Genomic DNA, 8,849 nt, shown 5'->3' with positions numbered 1-8,849 from the left:
ATCCCAAAGGGCTCCAAAAATTTTAAACGTTTATTTTTTGGGAAAACTAATGATTATTCATTAAACCTGGAAACCCCCGCATGAAATTACTTCATCGGCCCATTCCCCCCCCAAAACTTAAAAACTATTAAAAAACTGTTGCTGTAGTTTTAAAAACAAATTTAAAGGGGAAGTTGATACCCCCATCAGTTTTAAAAAATCCCCCAAATTGACCGACAAAAAAACTCGAGTCTTTAAAAAATGCTTTCAAAAAAAAATTTGATGTTTCCCATGGCCCAAAAAAAATTAAAATGTTTTACCAAAAAATATTACAATATTTTAAAATCAAACCTTTCGGACCGCTTTTTTCGAATTAAACATGGAGTACTCTGATTTAAAGGAAATAAAATCTGGTGTTCCTCAGGGTAGTGTGTTAGGACCCATCCTTTACCTACTCTTTACGTGCGATCTACCACATGATGACAATTGTATTACAGCAACATTTGCAGATGATACTGCGGTTCTGTCTGTCGGCAAAACACAAACTGCATCAATTGCAAGATTGCAGGAACATTTAAACAAAATATTTGAATGTACAGCTAAATGGCGAATAAAATTAAACGAGACTGAATCAGTACACATTGATTTCACATACAACAATACTAGATATATGCCTCTGTACTTAAACGGTGTGCAAATACCATATCATAATACCGCGAAATACCTACGCATGACCCTGGACACAAAACTTAGATGGAGTGCACATGTCAAAAAGAAAAAAGAAGAATTAGAAATAAAATTCAGAAACTTGTATTGGCTATTGGGTAGAAACTCTGCATTATCCACATATAACAAAATTCTAGTCTACAAGCAGGTGTTCAGACCAGTTTGGACTTATGGGATACAACTTTGGGGCTGCTCAAGCCCTAGCATTGTTGCACAAATCCAGCGATTTCAAAACAAAGTTTTAAGATGCGCCGTCAATGCGCCTTGGTATGTTCGCAGTCACGATCTGAACGCGATCTCGGAATTGACTCAGTTGCTGCATCAATTAAAAAATGTGCAAAGTCTCATATGGAAAGACTTTCTGACCATGTGAACACTGAAGCCAGGGCTCTTGTCACTCGAAGTGAATGGAAAGAAAGGCTTAAGCGCAAAAAACCGTATCACCTTATACAGTAACCAGATTCTCTGCAATTTATACGCAGAGCACCATTAATTATTTTGTATTATACATTAAGCACTCGAGATGCACTGCTTTTGTCGTAAAACAGACAAAGACAGCCACATAGGCTTTCATTGGTGTGAGAGACCTTAGCATGGACGCTTTTATTGATAAAGGCCCAACAAAATTGACACTTGTAATAGTGAAAGGCAGAGCAAAGTTGCAGAGTTGCGGTGGAAGTGTTGCCATAATCTGCGTCCTCATCTTGTGTTCATGCATAGTGCAAATCAAGCACATGGAAAAACACTTTTCTATTTGAGGCTTAAGTCGGGGAATATAGAACTCTTGGCGGATTATATGTTGCATTAGGCGATGCTGAGCGTGCAGCATTAGTATGCATATATACTGGAAGAGTAATGTAGTAAGTCGAGACTTCTCTGTTATTAATCGAGGATGGCGTTCGTTACATGTCAAGCTTGAGTTGGCAAGCCGACCATTAGCACGAAGCAAACCTTTCGTATCCAGAAATGGATTTTGTGCCAAGAGTGGGCTCTTTTTGTCAATCGGCTTCGATTCTCTTAGTAGTGACATCTCGCAGCTGAAATGGCGCGATTGAGTATAAGTGATAATAACGACTTCTACCTTGTCAAGGTCTAGGTGCGTCAATGTATCACCTTGGGAGTACAACGTGGGTTCTCCCTTCACTTTAATTTTGAGCCGCTTTATGAAATTGAACATAAAAGCGATTATCCTGAGGGCTCTGGGGTATGATGAAAATCGCTCAAGAATACCGGTATCATTCAATCTTGTGTGAAAAGAGTCGATTTTTTGACTTTCTGGGGCAATTATATTACGCATGGGCGATCGTGGCCAAGAATCGGGAGATTCTGTTAAACATCGAAGACCATTCCACCAAAGAGTGGTGGTGGCAAGGTGCAGAGGCTTGCACCATCTTGTACCTAGATCGGCAGGATTGTCAGCACTGGCTACGTGTCGCCAAGGTTTTTAGACGCTCGATTGGAAATGTACGTCTTCCATGCGTGTGGAGGTTTTTCTAACCAGGCTAATACACATCCACATTGTTCCAGTCATGACAGACTTATTGTTTTTAACGGAGCCACCTTTGCCTTGGCTACTAGTAGGTGACAGGTGATCGCTGTGTCGGATTGTGTGAGCATATAGATTGTGGCACAATATGCCTTTTCAGAGGCGTCACAAAAGCCATGTAGTCCGACTTTGTGCCCTGGGGCATAATTTATTCATCGTGGAATTTGTATCTGTGAAATATCATTTAGATTACCCGCGGACTGTCACCATTTTTCTAGGCGAAGTGTTTTCACTAGTACGTCCCAGCCAGTTCCGTCTAGCTACAATTCTTGTATTAGAATTTTCGCTATTTTCGTATCATAATTGGCGAAAGCTATTCTGCGGGGTCGAAAAGTTTTGCCACCGAGAATAAAATCTGTCTCTTTGTTATAGCGGATAGTGCGGATATTGACCCAGTAGTGTATGAAAACTGGTTAGATATCGCATTTCATTGAATCCCTAAAGTTTTTGTTGTGCTTTCCTTTTCGAATTTAAGGAAATATATGTCTAATAGATTTTCTTTAGGTATGTCCCTTAAATATTAGGGTGGTTCACCGTTATTTTTTAACGGAAACCCTGCTGTATGAGAGTTTGTATCACTTGTGCTAGTGACTCGTATGCCTATGGAAGACTGTGTCTTCCAGACAGAATATGGTCTACATAAGTTTGTGTTTTCAACACTTCTGTTGCCGGAGGAAAATCTAACTTTGTGTCTACTGGCAGTTCGTGGAGTGTACGAATGAGGCACAGTTTACGCCGAAGGTAACTCTTTTTAATTTAAGTCGCGATTAGTGTTTAAATTTTATAATGTTTTCGCCAGGGCTGACTTCCTCCATGTGGTCTAAATGGAGGTATTCTTCGAAGACCCTATCGTGTTCTGGTTTTAGCTTGCCTTTTTTAAGTAGGTTTTTTTTCTATACTTAAAAATTGGATACTGGATAGCAGAGATGCGACAATAACCAAAGGCGAGTGTGTGCGGGAATTCTGGCTTTAGTGGTAGTTGTACGACCTACAGGCCATTATCTAATCGAGTAGTTGTGGCCGGCAAAATAAGCTTATGACACCCCTTATAGTAGAACACTGCCACACCACACATCATACACACCACCTCTTCATCACATACACACCACTTCTAACCTTCCACATCACGCGCACACCAATACCAATACAACACACATGAGAACACCAAACCGAATTAACAAACGGGACCGACGGACGGGCTCAGTCAGTCACTTTCAGCAGCCAGCGTCCCAGCTTCAACCTTTTTCGTGTTTTTCTTATATACATATGTATATTTCGTCGAAGTCGTCGCTAAGTCAACAGGTTAGTGTCGCGGATTTTTATTATTATTTATTTAATTATTACATGGTCCTTCTAGCCGTACCGGACGACACTAGTGGTGACACAAATAAACGCACAAACCAACAAATTAATCACCGTGACGCGTCAAAAAACCGTTGGGGGAATTTGGGGAAACAAAAAAAAAACAATACGTACGGGTAGTGACAAGAAATTTGGGGGAAAAAAAGTACCAGTAGAGAAAAAAAATTTGGAAAAAAAAGTACTGGTAGTGACAAAGTTTAAAAAAACAAGAAAAAAAACGTTAACTTCGGCTGCACCGAAGCTAATATACCCGCTATAGGTGCATTTCTTTTAGTAACTATGTGTCCAGTTTGTATGGAAGCAATATGCTATAGAAATCCGGTCTAAACAATTTTTTCGGAGATTATGTTATTACCTTAAGCAGTAATCCATGTCAAATTTTGTGAGCTATATGCTAGAGTCAACCGATCTGATCGGAGATTACATTGTTGCTTTTGAAAGTAATCTATACAAATTTCGTGAATATATTTTGTCAAATGCAAAAGTTTTCCGTACAAGCCCTTGATTGCCTTAGAAAATAAACTGTACCAAATTTCGTGAATATATCTTGTCAAATGTGGAAGTTTTCCATACAAGAACTTGACCGATCGTTCAGTTTGTATGGCAGCTATATGTTATAGTGGTCCGATATCGGCAATTCCGACAAACGAGCAGCTTCTTAAAGAAAAAATGACGTTTGCGAAATTTCAAAACGATATCTTAAAAACTGAGGGACTAGTTCGTATATATACAGACAGACAAACGGACATGGCTAAATCGACTCAGCTCAACATACTGATCATTCATACATATACTTTATAGCAGTGGTTCCCAAACTTATTTTATCTACCGCCCACTTTGAGAATAAATATATTTTTAGCGCCCCTATTTTTTCACCTATTTAAAAACCACTATAACTTCAAATTAATTATTGTGACCTATATATGTATATTAACGGAGAGTTCTAAACGAAACTTTCACTATAACCAGCAACTTGAAACCTAAGCGCAGTAGGTAACATACAACGGCGCTTAGGTCTCAAGTTAACTCTTACGGGCTCCACCTGCCAATAAGAATGATTATTGAAACACAACTTTATAGTATTAAAACAGAGAATATTTTATTAAAAATAGGTTGGTACGCAGCTCTCAAGTAATTGCTCAAGAAAAAAAATACAATATCTCAAGTAATTCTGACAGCTGGTTACGCATTGTGAATGATCTACATTAGAAGAGCAAGAGAGAATAAACAAAGAAAACAAACTTTGTGCGTAATATGTATGTGTGTATGTGTATGGTAACATAAATATTTTCATTGAGATTTAAGAAATGTAGTTGATGATTGGTAGGTTTTATACAACATTTCAAAATGGAATATACTTCATAATAATGATTTCAACTAATTTAGGTTGAATTTGACGATTACTTCGATTTTTCTTGAAGAAACAATTGTTGATTTGATGTTTCTTCGCAAAACCAGGTTTACCACATTCACATTTTACTTAAAAAAAGTGTATACTTTACTCACCTTACAGGCCACTCACACGTTTAGTTAATAGAAAATGCACCAATTTCAAAGATCGTTATAAACTTTTATTTTCTATGGAATGCACTTCAAAAATAGTATAAAAGGTTAAATGTATGTACGTTAGGTATATGTACAAAATGAGCAACAGTGATTATAACTTGCACAGTAGTTTTAAGAAAAAAACGTTAAATATTATATATATATGTACATATATATACAAAGATGAAAGTTAATAAAAACTGACTTTTAAATAAGTTGAAAAACTTTAAATATATATAAATGCGGATAGCGAAAGGGAACCGGGATGCTGCGATGCTGCGAAAAGCGGAGGTGTTTTTCGATCGTCGTCGTAACGAAAAAAGGTGCGCGAGAGCCTTACTCTTTTCCCTTTGTTCTAATTAGAATGTAGAACGTCATCGTGTTTTGGTGCATGTGCGTGTGTGTGTGTTAATGTGATTCGGTGTGGTGAAATGTTGTACATCTGATGCGACGTCGCTACTCATTTAGCCAAAAAGGATTAAAAATTAGTACTAGATTTCTTGAGAGCTGCGTACAAGCACAAGTAAATTTATCGCAGGAAAGTTTCTTGACCGTTTCTTAAGCGTTTTTTTATATGAACTTTCTTGAGAGCTGCGTATACAAATATACATATTATAATATATTTAAATACCAACAACCCAGAAGCAAAGGCACACAGCAGGACGCTAGAGAAAAATACACTTTTTTATGAACGTTTTTAAGGTTAAGAAAAAATGTAATTTTTCTCAAATTGTTACATTTCTTGTAAACGTTATCGCCACGCCCCTGATAGGGATAGAGGGGAGATTGAGGGCTTTCCTGAAAGCCCCAAGGGTGAACTAACTCGCAAAATGGTTTTGATCCCCCCCGGCCCCATACCCCCCAACTGTAGTGAAAAAAAGTGGGGAAATGACAACAACCCATTTTCGCCTATTGCCACGCCCCCGGTGGGGCTTTGGAGGGCAAATTATACATTTCCTGAAAGCTCTTGAAATTACCTAACCGGCGCAATTTATTTGATCCACCTAGGTCAAATACTTTAGCCGCTACAGCGTTTTTAAGGTTAAGAAAAAATGTAATTTTTCTCAAATTGTTACATTTTTTGTAAACGTTATCGCCACGCCCCTGATAGGGATAGAGGGAAGATTGAGGGCTTTCCTGAAAGCCCAAGGGTGAACTAACTCGCAAAATGGTTTTGATCCCCCCCGCCCCCTTACCCCTCCAATTGTAGTGAAACAAAAGGGGGGACATGGTGAAGACTGTACTTATCTTTGTTTTTGTGATAACTACTCACCTATTCAATTCTTGTCAGTGATTTTATATATGTATGTAACGCACACACCTGCAGTTACATGAATCACATAGTTACCGTTATTATTTGATTCCCGTTTTTGTGCAAATTACATATAAATTTACCTATATTGTCGCAATCCTTTTTCACCTAATAAAACTAAAATAATCGATCCATATATAACAAGTAAGGAAGGGCTAAGTTCAGGTGTCACCGAACATTTTATACTCTCGCATGATTAAGTGATAATAATTTACATATTTTTTTATTTTGCTGTAAAATTAATTAGATTAGATCAATTTGTGTACTTTGAGTATTGAATTGTATTTTCATTTCCTAATGTATGTATTATACAGAGAAGGCATCAGATGGAATTCAAAATAGCGTTATATTGGAAGAAATCGTGGTTGTAAACCGATTTCACCCATATTTCGTACATGTCATCAGGGTGTTAAGAAAATATTATATACCGAATTTCATTGAAATCGGTGGAGTAGTTCTTGAGATATGCTTTTTGGTCCATAAGTGGGCGGCGCCACGCCCATTTTCATTTTTTAAAAAAAGCCTGGGTGCAGCTTCCTTCTGCCATTTCTACCGTAAAATTTAGTGTTTCTGACGTTTTTTGTTAGTCGGTTAACGCACTTTTAGTGATTTTCAACATAACCTTTGTATGGGAGGTGGGCGTGGTTATTATCCGATTTCTTCCATTTTTGAACTGTATATGGAAATGCCTGAAGAAAACGACTGTGTAGAGTTTGGTTGACATAGCTATAGTAGTTTCCGAGATATGTACAAAAAACTTAGTAGGGGCGGAGCCACGCCTACTTTTCCAAAAAAATTACGTCCACATATGCCCATCCCTAATGCGATCCTTTTTCCAAATTTCACTTTAATATCTTTATTTATGGCTTAGTTATGACACTTTATAGGTTTTCGGTTTCCGCATTTTGTGGGCGTGGCAGTGGGCCGATTTTGCCCATCTTCGAACTTAACCTTCTAATATCAGGTTCCAATTTATGCAAGAACAGTCGCAAGTCGCCACGTTCGGTAGCAAGCAAACGATTTCTCTTTTTAATAAGCAGTGTTGTCACAGCACTAAATCCACGTTCACACAAATATGACGATGGGAATGCTATCAAAAACCGTTGAACGATTGACCACAATCCAGGGTACAACTGCGAGATCGGTTTTTGTAACCAAAATTCTTGGTAACAACGGTTGACAACGAATTAATCCCAATGCTTTGTTGCATGGTCAAAATTATAATAATGCAGCGAGTGGTTGGAAGTCAAGAGACGCATGTTACTGTAAGTCGCCATGTGATAACAGTTTTAAGACCCCCAATATTGGAAACCTTATACAGATTTTTAAAAAATGTATATGTATATGTACTAAATCGTGAAATGTCAAATACGTGAAATCTAATGAAGATAACAAATGTATGTATATATTTCCATTACATTATGTTTATAAAAGTTATTCGACATTTTATACCATATTTTACATAATGATGTTAGATAATATTTGTAAATGCACATACCAGCTTATGAGTGCAAATATATGTATGTATATGCCTTTTTCTTCTTTTTAAACCTATGGATCAAAATAACAATAATCTGATCTTGTTTGTCTATTTATATATCGTGCTATAATTGAATATCATTAACTCAGTGAAAAATTAACACTGATTCTTAAAACTTCGAATGAAATATCATATACTTGAATAAACATTTGGGGGACTCTCTTGCTCTTGCAAGATTGCACGATGACACAAAAAGCAAAAATCCTTCACCGAAATATGCAAGGGCACGAGAGCACCTATTGCAGAATCAAGTGATATATAAACAGCGGATTCGGTCAATTTATTGTTAATGACTATTTTGCATGACTTTTGTGAATTATCTGCATTCTTTCTTAACAAAAAAACCTGTAACGAATCTTTATAATTTAAATAGAAATTATAAAATCTATTTAAAACTTATCTTCGTCAACAATTTACCGGCGTAATATGCCTTTATGTAAAAGGACAGCTAAACAGGATTGCAATTATATTTTTATGTGTCATTGCACGAAAATAAACATGGGTTTTGGTCTGACATATTTTACAGCCATTGCAAATAACTTTCTGCGTGTGTCTGTTGTTGTGCCGCTCCACCAAGTGGAAAATTCTGCAATTCGTGCTTCGTGCAAGGTCTTTGCAAGAGCAAAAGAATACCCCTATTGATTAAAACATGAAATACTCTATGCTAGAACGCAACTGCGGCAAATATTAATAGGAATGCTTGTAGTCCCGGCAAATGTTGTTTTGCCATATGCGTTATTTTTAAGGAAAAGGCAGCCGGCTTCGTTTTCATCAATGCTTTTTGGTGATTGCTGGTTGAGAAGTGACAACGGGGGAAGATAGAATTATGCATGAAAATT

Source organism: Bactrocera neohumeralis, unplaced genomic scaffold, assembly GCF_024586455.1.
Source record: "Bactrocera neohumeralis isolate Rockhampton unplaced genomic scaffold, APGP_CSIRO_Bneo_wtdbg2-racon-allhic-juicebox.fasta_v2 cluster11, whole genome shotgun sequence".
Classification (NCBI taxonomy): domain Eukaryota; kingdom Metazoa; phylum Arthropoda; class Insecta; order Diptera; family Tephritidae; genus Bactrocera; species Bactrocera neohumeralis.
The sequence above is the reverse complement of the archived record's forward strand: the minus strand, read 5'-3'. Positions refer to the sequence as shown.